Genomic DNA, 19,412 nt, shown 5'->3' with positions numbered 1-19,412 from the left:
ATTCTGCCTCCTTAAGCTCGTGTTTTCCATGCCTAGAATTCACTTGTCACCAGATAGATCAGACTGAACAGGTTTCAAACCTCCAGGAGGCTCTTACCTTCTAAACAGGGACGGCTGTTTTCTAGTAAAATCACTACAAGGGAAGGAGGAAACTCGAAAGAGGTTCCTCCTGGCGCTCACGTCCATGACCCCAAATAATCTCTCAGTCCTCAAAGAGAGACCTGGAGAAGGAAACGTGCTGAAGCAAAGCCACAGAGGTCTCTGAGGTTTCCCTGGCCCCTCGCCCCTGTCCTGCCTGGCTGATGTCAGCATCTCTCTGTGAGGTCACCACCTCCCCACCACCTTTGACCAATAGTCTGAGGTCCTGCAAAAGGCCTTTGTGATGTCACTGCCACACCCCTCCCTTGCTGGGCTAATGTCCTGCCCCTGGCCAGGCACTTTGGAGGTTTGAGCTACTCCCTGTGGATCACCCCACTCAAGGAGCATTCGTTCTAGGCAGCAAGCCGGCTAGACAGGAAAACATCAGACGCTCCTCCCAATGCTACACTCAGTTTTTCAGAAATTAGTCGACTTCATGGTCAGAAGACACCATTAGAGCATCTAACCTGCATATCACAGGCCTCCTGTATGACATAACAGCTACTTTGGGGGCAAACACATTCCAGAAAGGCATCTAGTCTTCATTAAATGACATCAGGAGATGGTGAATCCACCACTTTCCTTGGTAGCTTGCTCCTGTGGTGAATCATCCTCGCTGTTGACTATTGTGCCTCAGTTGTAATATGAATTTGTCTCTTTTCACTTTCCAGCCATTGGGTCTTGTTATGCCTTTCTCTGCTCCATTCAAGAGCCCGTAAATACCCAATCTTTTCTCTCCATTAAGGCCCTTCAACATTTCAATGAAATCACCTTTCAATCTTCTTTTGATAAGCTAAACAGGTTGAGCTCTTTCAATAGCTCACTGGAAGGCATTTTTCTCCAGCCCTCAGAACATTTGATGGCTCTTTGCTGCCCTAGCTCCAATTTCACAACATCTTTTTCAAATGAGGATACCAGAACTGGAGGCAGTATAAAGGTTGTATAAAGGTAAAATTAAATAGGTTGCAGAGGAGTTTTTTTTTTAATTTCGGCTTTTGTTGCTAAAAATTTTGTCTCTCTGCGGTGAGAAAAAACACTCCCCGAATGCCAAAATTTGAGCCATGAAAAGCGGCAGTGTGAACAGCGCATCATAGGTGGAGCTGTGCTCCCGGTGACAAAGCTCCTGCCCCTCATTGGAGGTAGTTTGGCTTTGTTGCCGGGGAAGCTCTCTCTCAGCGATAAGGACGGCCACACAGCGCACCTTACAATGGCATGGTTAGAGTGGCACAGCTGCACCGTGGTAAGGTGCACGGTGTAGACACAGCCTCAGAGCTAGGGAAAGCCGACAGGCGCTGAGGAGCACAGGGTTCAGACAGAGACATCCGTTAGGAGAGGAACTATTCACAGGGATTCTCTATAGCCTAGTAAGGTGGAGAGGATGGAAGATGATAATGTACAGGTAGGTTCTGATGAGAAACAGTGAAATGAAAGAGTCTCCCTCAATTACATCATGTAATAGCAGACAGCTAAAATGGGACACATTTTAGAAGTGCTTAAATACAAACGCTAAACGTCTAAGTACTAAGACTGGTGAATTTGAGTGCCTGGTATTGAGTGACGATATTGATAGAATAGGCATCACAGAAACCCTTGCACCCCCTCCTGCACCCACATGGGGAGACTGACCTGTGTGCATGGAGCAGCTGGCATTGCTGCCCCCCACTCCTCCCTGGAACGCTGCTCATCTGGGCACCCCTAGGGGCTGTGGGATGTGGGGGCAAGAAGTGAGATCATCCGAGATCCCTGTATCCAGGTCACTTTCCTCAGCCGGGCTGCATAGCGGGAGGGCAGAGAGCAGCAGCTTCTGATGCTCCCCTCACAGCACAGCCCAAGTGGGAAAAGTGACCAGGACGCATGGAGCACATAGGGTTGCTCCTTACTCCCCTCAAACCTCTATGGACCCATGGAGGAGCATTGGGGCAGGGGAGAGCAGTGAGCACCTTTGCACTGCCACACGGTGCCCTTTAACCCCTGGAGCGCTGGGAGGCTATCGGGGGGCACCACCCCTAAGGCCGGCCAGGCTCCCCAGAACGAGCAGCAGAAAACACAGAGACTGGCCACACACTGAGCAGTGGTAGCCTGGGCGGCTCGTAATGGAGGCTCAGGGGGGAGGGGTGTCATAACATTTTTTCCCAGATTTGGACCTTAGCGTCCAAAATATGGGTGTTAGCATGAAAACCTCCAAGCTTAGTTACCAGCTTGGACCTGGTAAAGCTGCCACCAGCCAGGGATTTATACAGTGCCTGGCTCGCTGTGGTCTCCCCAAAACCTTCCCCGGGGGACCCCCAGACTCAGATGCCTTGAGTCTCACAACAAAGGGGAATAAACCATTTCCCTTCCCCCTCCTCCCCTCCAGGTGTTCCCTCCCTGGGTTCCTGGAGAGATATACAGAAGCAAGCTCCGTGAATCTAAACAGAGGGACTCCCCCCTCCCTGTTTCCAGTCCTGGAAATAGAAGTACCAAGATAGCTAATCTCTCTTCCCCCTTACCCAGAGGGTATGCAAAGTCAGGCTAGTAAATCTAACACAACGAGATTTTCCCCCTGACTTCATCCTCCCACCAATTCCCTGGTGAGCTGCAGACTCAATTCCCTGGAGTCCCCACTAAAGAAAAAATCCAACTGGTCTTAAAAAGAAAGCTTTATATAAAAAGAAAGAAAAGGACATAAAAATGGTCTCTCTGTATTAAGGTGACAAATACAGGGTTATTTGCTTAAAAGAAAAAAATGAATAAACAGCCTTATCCAAAAAGAATACAATTTAAACATTCCAGCAACTACACACATGTAAATACAAAAAAAACCAATATAAACTTATTGTCTTATTATCTTTGTACTTACAACTTGGAAACAGAAGATTAGAAAGGCAGGAGATAGAAAAATCACTCTCATAGCCGAGACGCCACAGACACAAGACAAAGAACTCACACACAAACTTCCCTCCACCCAGAATTGAAAAAGTCTTGTTTCCTGACTGGACCTCTGGTCAGGTGTTTTAGGTTACTGGTGTTACCCCTTTATAGGTAAAAGAACATTAACCCTTAGCTATCTGTTTATGACAAGGGGGCTCAGCCTCCCCAAACTTTGCACTGCCAAGGGGACAGTGGGGCCCATGATCAGGGGCCCTGGCCAAGTTAGGTCCCCCTGGAAAAGTCTCCCCTATGTCAGCCCCAGGGCTGGAGGAGCTCCCACTCCCTGCTACAGCCCGGGGGCTGCAGCAGGGGCACAGAGCTTCTCTGGTCTCAGGGCCACAGCGGGGCAGGGGTAAAGGAGTGATAGGGTGGGGCTGGTGGGGGAAGGGGTGGAACAGAAGTGACAGTGGATGGGGCCATGGGTGGAAGGGGGTAGAGCCACAGACAGAAGGTAGGGGCATGGTTCTGGTGCTTGGGCCCCCACACTTCTTCTCCCTTTCCCGGGGGTTTGGCATCACTAGCCCCGGCTTAGCGAGTAGGGTTCAGTGGTCCCCCTAATGTGGGGTGCGACTCCTAGGGGGACACAGAGGAACATTCGTGGGGGCACCTCAGGACCTGAGCCAGCCCACATAGAGGGCAGGGAGGGAGCACCACTCTGCCACAGCTCTTCCCCAACCCCACCCTCAGCCTGAGACTCTGGCTCCCAGCCCGGCGTCGACCCCTTTACCCCTGTCCGCACCCCTCACCCCAGCAAGCAACAGCCCCACTCCTCCCAGCCCCGGTTCTTGACCATGGCTTCCGAGGGGCCACAGCCATGGCTAAGAGGGCACAATGTGAAATGTTTGGGGACCACTGGTTTAGGGTGACGTCCTCAATCACTTCTCTGCAGTCCAATAAAAGCTATTCCTCACTCACCTCACCCCTCCATCAGGATGGACTAGGTACATTCTGCTGCCCTTCACTCATACAGGAAGGAGAATAACATTTCATTCCACTCAATCCTAAAGTCATTTGTAACCCAAGACCATCCCAAACTGGTCATTTTGGGGAAGCGGCCCCATCATGCTGCATAGCTAGGCAGAGTAGGTGTGTCTATGCAAACACGGTCTGTTCCGGAAGTCTTTCCCCAGCTCCTCACTAGGTGAGAGAGGGGAGCTCATTCAGACCCTGCTTTCGCTTAGTATTTAAAAACTCCTTAGTGTCCCTATCTCTGCTGGCCTTAGATTTCTCCTCCTGTCCATTTTTTCACAGCTCAGATGAGGTGACCGAGTGGTTAAGGTGATGGACTGCTACCCCATTATGCTCTACCTGCATGGGTTCAAATCCCATTCTCATCAGAGGCATTTAGTCTTCACCCTCCTTTATAGACAACCATCTCCCCCTTTGGTACAATAACAGATCAAACAATGTTGCTTGTGTTACCCAAAATTGGGTCAGTTAGTAAGCTTAGAGAGGATTAATAATGCCCCTCCCCTCCAGAGTTTGGCAGAAAGCAGCACATTTATTACCTTGATAGCTAAGCTCAAAAGAAGGGATGGGGGAGGGTGTCACACTCGTACTCACGCTCCCAGGACAAGCCTGGCAGTGGAGATGTCAGGATCCTTTAAGGTAAGTGTCCCACAGCGCAGCGATGGACGGTGCGATGAAGATCAGTCTCCCTGAGGTGCAATAGAATGTAACACAGCGAACCGCTGGCCAGATGGGCCGGGTGAAGGGCATTCACTGGAGGTACAAAGGAGAGTGGGAAAGCCACTTCACAGGCATTCAAAGCGGGAAAGGACACAAGCTGGGGGAGTTTAACAGACCTTTTGAGCATACAGGTTATACAGAGCATACAGATCACTGCTGCTCCTACAACATGATAAGTTCTCAAGCAGCATGTTTCTTACTTTGCCCATCTGTCAATTTTGATGATTATTGATGGAAATATTTTGCCATTGGGTTGTGTGTTTACACAGAAATTGACATTTACCAACAAATACACAATTCTTCCAAGCCTGCCTAGTCTGCAGTTGATGGGTTTAGAGGGACACATTCACTCTTCCAGGTCCCCATTCCAGGCCTGTGCTCTCCAGGTTGTCAACTTCCCGCACTGCTGGGATCCTTCCCTCATCTCCCCCCCAACCACTGCCCCACCCCCACTTCTGGGGTCCCCTCCCTACACTGTCTAACTCCACTGCTGGCAGGATCCCTTCCTGTTCCTTTCATTTCCTGCCTCCACTCTGGGCAAAAGCTCTGCACTCTTCCCACACCAGAAGTTGAACCCAGGCCACCTGGTTGAAAACCAGGAATCCTGACCACTAGCCCATATGGGACTATTGTTGCATCTGACGAAGTGGGTATTCACCCACGACAGCTCATGCTCCAATACATCTGTTAGTCTAGAAGGTGCCACCGGATTCTTGGCTGCTATTATTACTACAACTCAGGCCTTGGCTACACTGGAGAGTTACAGTGCAGGTGGTGGCTTTACAGCGCTGTAACTTACTCCCCGTCCACACTGGCAAGGCACATACAGCGCTGTATCTCCCTGGCTACAGTGCTGCATGTGCTCCACCTCGACGAGAGGAATAAAGAGAACAGAGCTGGTGATGCAGCGCTGGGGTGCCAGTGTAAACAGTGATTAATCTTACTACGCTGTCACTGACCTCCGGAACCTTCCCATAATGCTTTTAAGTAGAGATAACGCTCTTTGTTTTGGTGTGATGCCTCTGTTTGCTTTGCTGTGAGCTCAAGGCTCCCGGAGCTGCTTATCTAAAAACCAAACACAGTTACTGTTTGCAGTGAATGAGCAGAGGCAGGGGGATCCCTTTGGAACACCCACAGCTGGTGTTTGCTTGAGGAGAGAAGCAGTCGGGTGGGCACGCTGGAGGGGGGGTCTGTTTTGGATCAGCGGCTTATCTGGTCTGTGAGGAAAAGAACAAAGGCGGCTATTTGCATTTAGTGAATGAGAGAGGGGTGGGGGAGGAGGCTTGAACTTGCCAGGCAGGGAGCTGACACAGTGTCAGCTCCAAAAATCCACTCGCTCTGTCTCCCCCACGCTCCGTGTCACACTCCACCCCACCCTCCTCTTTTGAAAAGCACATTGCAGCCACTTGAATGCTGGGATAGCTGCCCATAATGCACCACTCCCAACAGCGCTGCAAATGTGGCCATGACAGAGTGCTGGTAGCTGTCAGTGTGTCCACACTGCAGCGCTTTCCCTAAACAGCTGTAGGAAGACAGCTTTAACTCCCAGCGCTGGACAGCTGCAAGTGTAGCCAAACCCTCTCTAAGCCGACCCCTTATGAGAACAGCAGGGACTAGCATGACTAGATGTCCCGATTTTTGGGTCTTTTTCTTATATAGGTGCCTATTAACCCCACCCCCATCCCAATTTTTCACATTTGCTGTCGGATCACCCTAGCAGGGGTTGCACACAGGGCTGCATTAACCTTCAGGTGCTGAGGTTTCCCTCTCTCCATTCCCAGAGCCTGTGATCAGGAAACAGACATCAGGGCTCCCAGGTGCTGCACAGACCATGACTGAGATCAGACCCCATATTATGCAAGGTGCTGTACAAACCCTGGGCAACACTGAGACACCCAGGAGGTTCCCCTCAATTTCCCTGAGCCTCTGCTGCCCAACTTCTTCTGAATCCCTCTGGCTCACCCCCCCCCACAAAAAAACCCCACCTTTCCAAACAGTCCTTCTTTCCTTGCCCCCTGATTGTGGTTTCACACCCTGGGACCATCTCCTCTCTTTGTCTCTCCCCCTCCAGGTGAAGCAGAAATGGAGGCAACTTGGAGTCAGGCTCAGCGAGCACTGCAGCCGGCCCCGGGGGAGGGGGGGTGTTTGCAGACACAGGAAGGGAGCAGGGGGTGCTGGGAAGAAGGCGGCAGGAGAACAAAGCTCAGAGACCCAACATGGGGAAATTCCAGGGGGCGGGGCTCTGACACATCCCAGGTGCGGACAGCTCCTGGGGGCGGGGCTCTGGCTCAGCTCGGGGGCAGGGCAGCTCCTGGGGGCGGGGCTCCAGCACAGAGCAGGGGCGGAGCAGCTCCTGGGGGCGGGGCTCTGGCACAGCCCATGGGGAGGGCAGCTCCTGGGGGCGGGGCTCTGGCACAGCCCGGGGGCGGGGCAGCTCCTGGGGGCGTGGCTCTGGCACAGCCCATGGGCAGGGTAGCTCCTGGGGACGGGGCTCTGGCCCAGCTCAGGGGTGGGGCAGCTCCTGGGGGCGGGGCTCTGGCACAGCCCGGGGGCGGAGCAGCTCCTGGGGGCGGGAATCTGGCACATTGTGACGCAGAGCCTGCTGAGACTTGTGTAGAGTAGGGCGTGATGGGTTGTCACCCCCAGGAGGCAGTTTGTGGAGCTTCTGGGAACTGCTGTGTCCTCTAACCCTCACGCTGGGCTGGCCCTTCTCACACTGCTTTGCTGGAGATTTCGCCAGCCTCTCCAGGGCCTGTTATCACCCAACACAACAGCAGGTGGCGCCATGCAGCCAAGTAAGCTACCTGAGTGCGTTACCTAAGCCACTCAAGGACAGATAGAAGACAAGAGCCAATTTCCCACTCCCCAACCTTGCACACTTGCTGTAGTATAAATCCAGAATGATACCATCTTATAGTGCACAGGGATCTCTATAATACAAGCTCATTAATGTAGTTCCCCTTCCCCTCGATATGGGACAGATGTGCACAACAAGCTGAGATTTTCCCCAGACACTTCACTCAAAATACACTGGTTAAGATAAAGCATCAAACAAGTTTATTAACTGCAGAAAGATAGATTAAGTGATTATAAGTGATAACAAACAGATCAAAGCAGATTATTTAGCAAATAACCAAAACTCAGACTAAGCCTAACATACTAGATGGATAGAATTTGAATTAGCAATTTCTCACCCTGACTGATGGTACAAGCAGTCCCCCAAGTTTCCATACACAAGCTAGAAATCTCTTGATCCTGGGAGCAGCACTTCCCCCACATCCGTTTTTGTTTCTCAGGTGTTTCCAGAAGTTCTCTTGTGTGGAGAATGAGGCCAAGAGATGATGTCACACCCCACCTTATGTAGCTTTTCCATATGGTGGGAACCTTTTGTTCCAAACTCAGTTCCTAGTCCAGTTTGTGGAAAAATACAGGTACTAAAATGGAGTTTAGTGTCATGTGGTCTGGTCACAGGCCCTGCTGAGTCATAGTAGCCATGACTCATAGGCTGGCTGAAACATTCACAGGAAGGCTAAGCTCTTCCACAGTCCATTGTCTTTGTTGAGCCATCAGCACTGTCTGGCTTCTTCATTGTTGTACCTGAAAGGCTCATTGTGGGTGTTACCCAGAGTAAGCACATTTGAAATACAGATACAGAGTCAATATCCATAACTTCAGATACGAACATGATATGTGCACACAAATAGGATAATCGTATTCAGCAAATCAGAACTTTTCCAGTGACACCACACATGATGCATCTTCTACAAAATAGATCATAATTATGTCCTAATCATATTATAATCATACCACTATGATGAATATGGGGGTGTAGTGTCAGATAGGTCCTAATTTCAAGGCACAGGAGTTGGGAATGGAACTTCCCCTCTTTGTGGAACAGGAAATAACCCTCCAGCCAGGGCTGGGACAACTTCCTAGACTCTCAGCGATGGAGCCTGAATCTACTGACATTTCATTAATTACCACCAACCCCAATCTTTGTGGCAACTGTAAACTTTATCAGTGATGATTTTGTACTCTCTTCTAAGTCATGGATAAGAATGTTAAATAGCACAGGGCCAAGAACCAATCCCTGCAGGAACCTGCTAGAAAGAAATCCACTCGATCATGGTTCCCCATTTACTATCAGAGTTTTTAATCTATTTAATGTATGCCGTGTTTATTTTGTATCATTCTAGTTTTTTTTAGTAAAAATATTGTGCTAATCAAGTCATGTCCCTTACGGAAGTTTAGGTATAGTACATCAATACTATTAGCTGCAACCAAACTTTTGATCTCATCCAATAAGGATATCCCGTTAGTTTGATAGGCTCTATTTTCTCTAAACCTTTGTTAATGGGCACTACAATTCTGACCTTCTAACTTCTATTCTTTATGATTGACTTCCCCTTTCTTCCATATATTTTATTTGGAGAGTGCTTGGATTCCTACCAGGGAGCCACTATCAGGGTCCAGAGACAGCCCCATCTCCTATATTAAGCTCTGGCTAGTAGCTATGTGATAAATGTGAAGACCCTGCTTCTGTCTGTCAGATGGGAGACACAAAGGTTCTCTCTTTCTACCCTCTGATGCCTCCTGGCTGCTGTAAGGAAGGTGGGTTGGGACTCTGTTAACATGTGCCTCCCGGAGCTTCCATTTCCCTGGTGCTGCTGTTCCGTGAATAGTGGGGTTGTGAGTGGGTCAGCAGGTACTGAGTATTGGACTCCTGCTCTTTCAGGGGCCGGTGACCTTCGAGGAGGTGGCTGTGTATTTCTCCAGGGAAGAGGGGACTCTGCTGGACCCCACTCAGAGAGCCCTCTACAGAGATGTCATGCAGGGGAACTATGAGACGATGGTCTTGCTGGGTAAGGATTCCTGTCCCTTCTGTTCTTGGAAGGGGAAATGAAGAGTGAAGGTTCATGCCACCCCCACAATGCCATCTGTACCCTGTCCTGTTTCAGCATCACCCCAATAGGCCAGTAACATACATACTACCAGAGACCCTCCTCTGCTGCAGAACACTTTGGGAACAGCGCACAGGAGCAGCATCACACAATGTCAAATATCTCCTCTTTACTCAAGTAAAACTGGGGTTAGGTCCAGCATAATGAACAGAAGCTTCCTACCCCCAGCCTTCTCTCAAACCCTGAGCCTTCTCTACCCAAACCAGAATGTGCTTGGGGTGTAACAAGCAGGCGGCTGGAGTCAGAGCTGCCAGTCCAGGGTTACTTATCATACAGACACTCAGTGCGTCCTTGAACGCTGGCTGGGAGTATCCAGACAGGGGAGCTCCAGCAGCAGAACACTGAATCTCACCCAGGATTACAGATGACACAACTCCTCGCTGATCTGGATTGCACCCCAGCATGTGAAAATGGCCTAGGTTGGTAGTGACATTTCTTGAGACATGGAGAGTCTTGCTCCCATATCACCAGGTGTAATAAAAATAACAGGAAAGGCCAAATATGGAAAACTGATTCTTCAGCTTGCTTTTGACCTGCATCATATTTTGCAATATATTCCAAATAAGGAAATTAACGTGCAACGTATGTGTCATTGTTTGTGGTTTTAAGCTGTAAAAGGCTTGTGTGATTTTTAGCTCAGGAACAGTATTCCAATAGCTGTCGCCCCCTGCGTGCTTGTAACCAAGAAAAGAGCCTCAGGCTGAGCTGATTCAAATATTAATCCTGTGGTCGTTTTCCACAACAGCCTCAATAGGTCCCTGTGATGGAATGTAAGGCTACATCTAGACTACCCACCGTATCGGCGGGTTAAAATCGATTGCTCGGGGATCGATATATGGCGTCTCATCTAGATGCCATATATCGATCCCCGAGCGCGCTTATATCGATTCCGGAACAACACCAACCCCAACGGAGTTGCTGATTTGACAGAGGGAGCCGTGGACATCGATCCAGCGCGGTGAGGATGGGTGAGTAATCCGATCTTAGATATTCGACTTCAGTTACGTTATTCACGTAGCTGAATTTGCGTATCTAAGATCGATTTCCCCCCGTAGTGTAGACCAGCCCTTAATGTCTTCACACCTTCCCCCTGCAGGAGAATGGCTGTTTGACCAGCTGTTTGCCTTGCTGTCTCTGAGGAACTGGTCTGTGGGTGTTCCCCAGAACTGTAACTTTTTCAGTAATATCATACTGTAAAATCTCACAATTTTACATACAGTGTTACTATACATTTTAACAGGAGGATAATATTCAGTAGGTTATGCGTTTTCTAATGATACCTCACAAGCCATTTTCCACTAGCAGGGTCTTCTCTGTTCACAGAATTTCTGATAGTTTGATGTCTGCTGGCACTGGATATCACTATTTTGGCATCTCTCTCTCTGTCTCAGTGAGCACCCGCTGTGGTTGTTGAAAGTCTGTGATGCGATCTATGGGATGCAACTGAACAGTGGGACCCCTGAGCCCTTTGTCCCACCACCTGGGCTCCCTCTCACACATGTGATGCTGAGACAAGCTGTGAATCTCTGGCAGATATTGCACTTACACAGACATCCGTAGGTAGGGACACAGCCAACTGAATTACATGAATGCTTCTGCAGCCACTCATAACACTAATGATAGAAAGTCGCCCCCCCTACAGCTCTGCAGCCTTGCACCCCTGGATCATACCATCTTGCCTTAATCAGAAGCCTGATCAGTGTGAGTTTATTACACAGGGTCCACCCCTCCCTCACTGTGAATAGTACATGAACCAGCCTTGTAATGGAGCTGAGATTTCCCAAGAACTTCAAGCAAAATACACCAGTTTAAGTAGAGCATAAAACAGATTTATTAACTACAGAAAGATGGAGTTTTAAGGATTATAAGTGGTAGGAATAAAAGATCAAAGTAAATTACCATGGAAATTAAAGATAAATTCACAATCTAAACTTTACACCTTATTACACTAGGGCGTAGTTCAGTTATGCACACAGGAAGGCTTAATGCTCGAGCTGCTGCACATGCTGGGCAGGCTTAAGGTCGGGCTCCCCATGGCAGGAGAGAAGAAGACTCGGCCCCTGGAGGGGCAGGCTGGGGCTTCCTGGATCCCATTTGCTCACAGCCAGCGTCCTGCCCCCACTCCCAAGTCATCCATGGCGCCCCCAGGTCGGCCAGAATGGAGCAGCAGTTTTCACTGCACTACGTCCACTTATGGCTTACAGGCAACTCCCAGACTCACCACAGTCCACCATCTCGGCCAGAAAGGAGCCCACTCAGCCTCACCATTGCTGCTTTTCCTTCCCCCCAGAACCCCGCTTCTCCTGGGCTGCAAGTAGCCATCCCTGGGATGCCAACAGGCAGCCACAGGGGTCTGTCTCTCAGCAGCCAACCGCACCTCCATGGGTTCAGCCCTCAGAAGGGCAGGTGGGGGTTTCCTGGATCCCAGTTGCTCACAGCCAGCCCAGCCTCCACCTCTAAAACCATCAGTCATGCCCCCAGGTTGGCCATAAAGGAGCCGCCATTCTCCACTTGGACTCAGCTTTGCTTGTTTTCCTTTCACCCAGAACCTCCCTTCTTCTCCTGGGCTGCAAGTAGCCACTCCTGGGAAGCCAAGAGGCAGGCACAGGATTCTACCTCCCAGCAGCCAACCACACCTCCCCAGGCTTTGCAGAATGAAGGGTGGTGCTCTACTAACCCCACTTAGCCGCACAGCTTCTTCCCTGCCTTCCTCAGCTCAACTTTCCTCTATTGCCCCATTCCTGCCTCACTTCCTCCTTTGGCCAGTCATGCAAAGGAGCCCAGCAGGAAGTGAGAGCCTCTATAGGCCAACCTCCAACAGCAGAGGTGGCCAAGCCACAAGCCTCCAAATGGTGACTGGCCTAACTACTCTAGGTTTTCCAGCCTGACACCAAGGTGCTTTCTCCACTGCTGTCAGCATCCTCTGTCATGCAGGGGTTGGAGTTATCCCAGGGACAGGCCAATAGGAGGAGTGCCCTTTCTGAATAACAAGGGGAATCTGGGAAAAGGAAGCCAGCATATTTCTGCCTGGTTTTGAACCAGGGACCTTTTGCGTATTAGGCAAATGTGATAACCACTACACTATAGAAACTCCACCTACTGGGTTGTTGCTCACTCTGGCACAGACTGATGGACAAATCTAGAGAATGTGGTGGTAGCCCCTCGATAGGTCAGCTGGCGGAGCAGAGGACTAGAGCCAGCACTCAGGAAGTCGTCCTTACCTCGCCCGTGTGACTCCAGCTTGAGGGAGAGCTTCTTTTTCTTCTCCTTGCTGACAAAGAGCAAGAGAAGAATGAAAGGTCAGGTGGGCCAACTCGGTGCAGAAGCCCATGCTGTCTTTTCCTGCTGCATAGCCTGAAATGAGGGACTCGTGGCAGTTAAAGGAACTGCTGCACTCTCAGAAAACATCCCGCCCGTGCATAAAGGAGGATAGAAGAGCCTGTTAGTCTAGCACGCTCCCAACTGAACTGTTTCAGCAGCTGCTAGGTTTCTTTTTGGCCTGTTACTTTTCTGTCTGGGATGTTGTTGTCAGCTGTGGCACAGAAAAAGGACGTCATTGCGAGCTGCCCATAAAGATAAGATTAACTTTTGCCTTCCTTGCTCGGCTTTACTTGCTTCCTCACCCTATTCCTGCCTTAGTTCCTGTGTTACCTGAAGGCAACGGGGGCCCAGCAGTACGAAGAGGAAGTTAGACAGCTAGACCCTGGTGGCAAAAGTTCTACCACCGCTTGCCACCCCACTCTCTTCTCCCAGCTTCACATATTGACCGCCAGGGACTTGGTGCCCAGCAGCGCAACGGAAGGCAGTGGACAGAGCCACCCTCGCCTTGAAGCTCTGGCTCATTAAACCATATCTTCAGTCGCTGATGGCCAATGAGAGACCAACAGCGCTTGCTATTTTAGCACTTGAAAATGCCATTGGTTAGTCACTGGATCTCTTTAATGCTGTTACATAACAAATGAAAATAGAATCTCAGTGTGACATTCTGTACCTTTGGGGGAGTGTGCTGTAACCCCCATATTCCTCATTTTCATATAATCGTGATCTTATATACAGAGCATGCCTTGTAAGGTATCAGGGGAAAGGATATGATCTGCTGAAAGTCATTTCTCTACCCATAGATGTTTACCATTCATGCATATGAAGTTATGAGAATTGTGCAGTGTGGTTATCACTATGCTGTAAGGTGGGGGAGTCAGCCAAATATTAGCTCCCCAGTGACAACAGCAAGGAAAGTAACCAACACCCGGACCGGGTGTCAAACAACCCATCAACAGCCATTGTTCAGCAAGGGAGCTACAGTGCAATCACTTACCTGCAAGAGGACACCCCAGGGGAATTGCTCAGACTTGCTTGGAGAGACGCAGTGATGCTCACCTGACTCTGAAGGGGGAGCAAAGCCAAGAGGGAAGAAAGGACATGATAAAAGCAGAGACATTTGCCATGCTTTGTCTCTCTCGTCCACCTACATCTACAGACACCCCCACACCAAGCAACTGAAGCGCTGACGAAAGGGGAGAGCCTGGCTGAAAAGCCACCAGCCGGCCTGTGGTGAGAAGCATCTAAGTTTGTAAGGGCATTGAAAGGGTTAAGATCAGCTTAGAGTGCATTTTGCTTTTATTTCACAAAAACAACGAGGAGTCCGGTGACACCTTAAGAACTAACAGATTTATTTGGACACAAGCATTCGTGGGTAAAAAGCCCTCTTCTTCAGATGCATGGAGTGAAAATTGCAGATAGAGGCATAAATATATATTGGAACATGATGTAAAGGGAGTTACCATACAAGGGGAGAACCAGTGTTGAAGGCTAATTCAGTCAGGGTGGATGTGGCTCTCTCCAAGTAATTGACAGGGAGGTGTCAATACCAAGAGAGGGAAAATTGCTTTTGTAGTGAGCCAGTCACCCCCAGTCCCTCTTCAAGCTCAAATTAATGGTGTTAAGTTTGCAGATCAGTTTTAACTCTGCAATTTCTCTTTGAAGTCTGTTTTTGAAGTTTTTTGAATGGCTTCTTTTAAATGGCTACTTTGAATGGCTACGTTTAATTGTGTTATTGAATATGAACATGCAAACGTGTTATGGAAGTCCCATGTGGTCTAGTGGTTAGGATTCTTGGCTTTCACCCAGACAGCCTGGGTTCAGTTCCCCACACAGGAACAATGCAGAGCTTCTCCTTGGAGGGGAGACAGGAAACAAAAAGAATGGGAAGGGATCCTGCCAGCAGCAGAGCTGGATAGAGTTGGGAGCAGTACTGGATTTGACATGGTGCCATAGTGCTAGGCCCAAGCTCTGAAGGGACCTGTAACAGTAACTTCCTCCCCTCTGCAGAAAGGGAGCCTCAGAGCAGCCTGGATTCAGTAGGGGAGCTGAGACCCCATAGGGCCCTGGGAGCTGTAGTTCCTTGACCAGCTCCCTGCCTTGGAGCAGAGAAGGAACATTTCCCAGCATTCCCTTGGCTGCTATCAACAGGAAAGGGAGGGGGGAAGCTGTGAGACTCCATGCGCTGCAGCTTGCTGTGGCTGGGGGGCTGGCTGCTAGAAGGGGGTGCCACCTGTGAATAGGGAAGAGGTGTGACCAAGGAGTAGAAGGCTTTGGCCCAGGTAGCACCCTCAGAAGACTTCCCCAGACAGGCTTAGGGATGCTGGTGTGACCTTGCCTGGCAGCCCCCAAAGATGGAACTGGGTGGACTAACTGGACAGAGCCCCTCTCTATCTGAAGCTGGGCAAGGGAGGTATGTGGATCCCACCAGAAGGTAAAATGGTAAGTAAGGAAGGGGAGGCTCTACTGGACCTGGACAGCTTCAGATACAGGACAGGAGGATTTCCACTTCTGAGCCATGAAAATAGAAATTGACTTTTCCTTTCCAGATGTATCTAATATTCATAAAGGGAATCTAGCCCCTGCCTTCCATATCTGAACACCTCAAAATCAGGAGTGCTCAAGCTCAATTTGGGCAGCTGTTACTTCATTTCTCCCAAATCAAATATGCTGATCCACTGTCATTTACTGTAGAAAAAGTAGGAGAAAATTGAGCAACAAATGTTGGGGTCTTCACAGTGCTAACGAGGGCTGGAATTGCTATTTTCAACAGCCATTACACTTTTTTTTTTAGTTTTGTTTGTTTAAAAGGAAGACAGTGATATTGCACTGGCAAATTCCCCATAGAAACAAAGAATGGAACAAAAGAATAATAAAGGCACCTCAACTTTCCTCATTTATGTAGGACGGTCTTATTAGATGGATCCAGACATCTTCCAATCACAGAAGCTGATAATTGTTCCACTTTACTGCAGTTCTGTAACCATGCAGGAACCTAGAGGAGGAAAGTGCCTAACTCCAGAGTCTGCAGCTGCCTAGGGCCAGTGCTGAGGATTTAGAGTCCCTAGTGCTGCCCTTGCAAGGTTCAAGCATGCTCAGCCTTGGCATTGCCTCCGCTCCTGCGGCTAGTAGCTGCAGCTGTCTAAGGCTGGCCTCTGGCAGTTGCCCCATGGCTGTAGCTAGAGAAACTACAAGTGGCTCTATGACTCCTGGGGCCATTAAGCTAGAGCACCTAAAGACACTGGAGTTAACCTCAAGGAACAGAGGTCACCAGTAGGAAAGGAATGTCGGGGGAGCAGGGAAGGCGGGAGCAGGTCAGGCTTGCAGAGGGAGCTTCCAGCTGGTTGGGAGCATGTCCAAAGTAGAAAGGAAACAAGTATGGGGAGAGGTGGTGGTGACCAGGTAGCAGACTAGCACGTAGATGGGAGCAGAGGGAGAGACGCTGGTGTCTTCAGATTCCCAAGGGCTAAGTCCTCACTTTGGGGAAATGGTGTTTGCAGGTGGCTTGCTCACATGGCAGGATGGGGGCTGAGGGAGGGATCTGTCAGAACTGATCAAGTGTCTGCTGGCTTTAGGACTTTGAGCTGAGACTAGGACCACATGCAGTGACTGGTGACATGGGGGGGTACTGGAGACATGGCTAGAGAAGGTCTGAATGAGGAAAGAGATAAATCTGTGGGGAGTTTCCTTGGTCACTATGAAAGTTCTGCTCACTGTGGACACTGGTAAACCCACATGGGTGTACAGCTCAATAAGAAAACCCGCGGGCTGAGGGAGCTGTGTATGGCAATGCATATAGTCATGGAGAGGTGTGTGATCAAAATGAAAAATGTCTCTGAGGTTCAGTACCGGGTATACGAAGGCACCAATGGCACTGCCCCACCAGGCCCACACTCGGAGCCCACAGTGACTATACTGGGGCCCACAAATATGTTTGGTGCCAGGGCCAACAAAAGGTTAATCCAGCCCTGACTGCCTGAGCACTATTTCAGCCTCACATTTTTGGGTGGAACTCCCACAGTGAGAGCTGCAGAGCACTCCCCCGCAACACACACGCACACACTCGTCCTGGTGTTGGGAGGGGAACAGGAGAAAGGACAAAAGAAGAGATGAAGAGAAAGGAGGGAGGGACAGGTGGATGGAGGAAAAGGTGAAACACAAAGGACAAACCCTAATGTCCCCATGATTCTAAGGGACAAAATCCCAGGTGTGGAATAAAATTCTGCCTCCTTAAGCTCATGTTTTCCATGCCTAGAATTCAACTCTCACCAGATGGATCAGACTGAACAGGTTTCACACCTCCAGGAGGCTCTTACCTTCTAAAGAGGGACGGCTGTTTTCTAGTAAAATCACTACAAGGGAAGGAGAAAACTGGAAAGAGATTTCTCCTGGCGCTCACGTCCGTGAACCCGAATACTCTCTCAGTCCTCAGACAGATACCTGGAGAAGGAGACTTGCTGAAGCAAAGCCACAGGGGTCTCTGAGGTTTCCCTAGCCCCTGGCCCCTGACTGATGTCAGGATCTCTCTGTGAGGTCACCACCTGCTCACCAATAGTCTTTGACCAATAGTGTGAGGTCCTGCAAAAGGTCTTTGTGATGTCACTGCCACACCCCGCCCTTGCTGTGCCAATGTCCTGCCCCGGCCAGGCACTTTGGAGCTTTGAGCTACTCCCTGTGGATTACCTCACTCAAGGAGCTTTTCTATAGAGCATCCTCAGATGTCTAAGCACACGAGTGCCATGGCAATGAACTGACACACATGGCACCAAGATGAGATCATTAGTAGACTAACCTATAGAAGGACACCCCAGCATTAGTAGGGGAGAAATCCCTACTGAACATGCATTACACCTAGCAGCCCCTGCGTGGGGTCGGGCAGGGGCTGCGGAGGGGGGAGACCTGGGAAAGGGATGGATGGAAAATGTCTGTGCAGCCGGGACATGGCCGGGGGGCGAGGGGAGAAGAGCAGGTGACCCCTGAGGAGCGGGGAGAAAAAGGGAGGGCTGAGATCCCCTCGGAATTACCACTGCCCCCTCCGTGGAGACCCCCCTCCTCTCCTGTCCTGCCCCCTTTCTCCCTAGAGAGCAAAAAGCAACATCCAGGCTGACACCCCCTTCCCTCAAACCCTTGAGAAGTTCCCTGTTCCCCTCCCCCCATTGTGCCCCATTTTCTCTCCCCTTTGCCAATGGCCAGTTCAGATCTCAGGTTTGGGGTGTTTCCCCCCATTTTCACCTGCAGTGATTTGTCCTTGTGTAGGTGGGAAATGGTTCCCCCGAGTGATTTCTGAACTGGGCAGAGGCTGGGGGGGGCCTGAGACAGGGACACCTCTGGGCTGGGCTGGGGGGGCCACTCTCTTCTGGCAACAGGGCGTGGGAAGGGTCAGGAAGGGGAGGGGGGAGCAAGTGTCCCCCATAGAGAGGGTCCAGCCCCAGGCTGCTACCAGTAGCACATTCCTATCCTGGCCGGGGGGGGGGGGCTTTCTCCAGCTGGGACCTGCCCCCTAGGCAGCCCCAGGCTCTGACCGCACCAGCCCCGCCTGGAGCCCCCAGTGAGTGAGAGACCCCGGAGGGGGAGGGGGAGGGAGCACTGGGCCCTGACAGGAAAGTGACTCTCTCCCCTCAGATCTTGGTGTTTTCCTCTCATGTTATCAAATATGCAGTTTGTGACACAATTTCTTTGCAAATCTCAAAGATTCAAATAAAATAACCTAAACATTTGCCCCACTTCTCTCTAGTTGTCTATTTCTAATTGAATATGCCCTGAGATTTTCCTGTCTCTAATTATAAAATAATAAGAAAATCTCAGATTTACACCTTTTCTCAGATTATTGAACACAAAATGTTTGCAAATGTTGCCCATTTCCTCTTTATTCATTTATCAAGTATTCATGTGAAACACTCAGATTTTACCTCCTATCAACAACTGATATAAAATCCCTCTGATTTTCCACTTTCCTCTCTATAATTTGCAAAATGGATCCAAAATCTCTGATTTCCACCCTTTGTCTTTCATTTCTGAACACTGATCTGAAAGCTCAGGTTTTCCCTCTGTGTCATTATCAAATGTCAATTAACAATCCTCTCAAGTTTTGTGCTGTTCCTTATGTTTCTAAATCCCAAAAACTTCTTCCTTCGGGGGAACCTGTTGCCCTGAGTCGCTCTCCATTCTGGATGTTGCAGGGGATTAAATTTCCCAGTGATTGTCTTTCCCCTCTCCTTTGAGGATCATTTGTTCCCTCTTTTAGCTCTGTTAGATATTTGCCAAAGAAAGAGACCAGCCTGATATTTAATACACATCAAAGCCAGAGGCCTCCCCCTGTTTGGGGATCAGTGGTTCGCAGCTGGTAGTGGGAGAGTTGGCTGGCCCCTTTTCTTTTCTCCAGCTGGCACAGGATGA

The 19,412-nt window shown here is 49.8% G+C and overlaps 1 protein-coding gene and 1 non-coding gene across 2 annotated transcripts in view; both read right to left on the bottom strand.

Moving 5' to 3' along the window:
• Nucleotides 1–19,412, bottom strand: part of LOC127042402 (zinc finger protein 560-like) — a 201,382-nt gene that overhangs the window by 145,344 nt on the left and 36,626 nt on the right. The gene's annotated exons all lie outside the window — the stretch shown is intronic.
• On the bottom strand, nt 12,717–12,789 carry TRNAI-AAU (transfer RNA isoleucine (anticodon AAU)). Its single transcript has one exon. It is a non-coding gene; the product is annotated as a tRNA-Ile (tRNA).

The sequence above is a fragment of the Gopherus flavomarginatus genome, unplaced genomic scaffold (genome assembly GCF_025201925.1).
Source record: "Gopherus flavomarginatus isolate rGopFla2 unplaced genomic scaffold, rGopFla2.mat.asm mat_scaffold_39_arrow_ctg1, whole genome shotgun sequence".
Classification (NCBI taxonomy): Eukaryota; Metazoa; Chordata; order Testudines; family Testudinidae; genus Gopherus; species Gopherus flavomarginatus.
The sequence above is the reverse complement of the archived record's forward strand: the minus strand, read 5'-3'. Positions and strand labels throughout refer to the sequence as shown.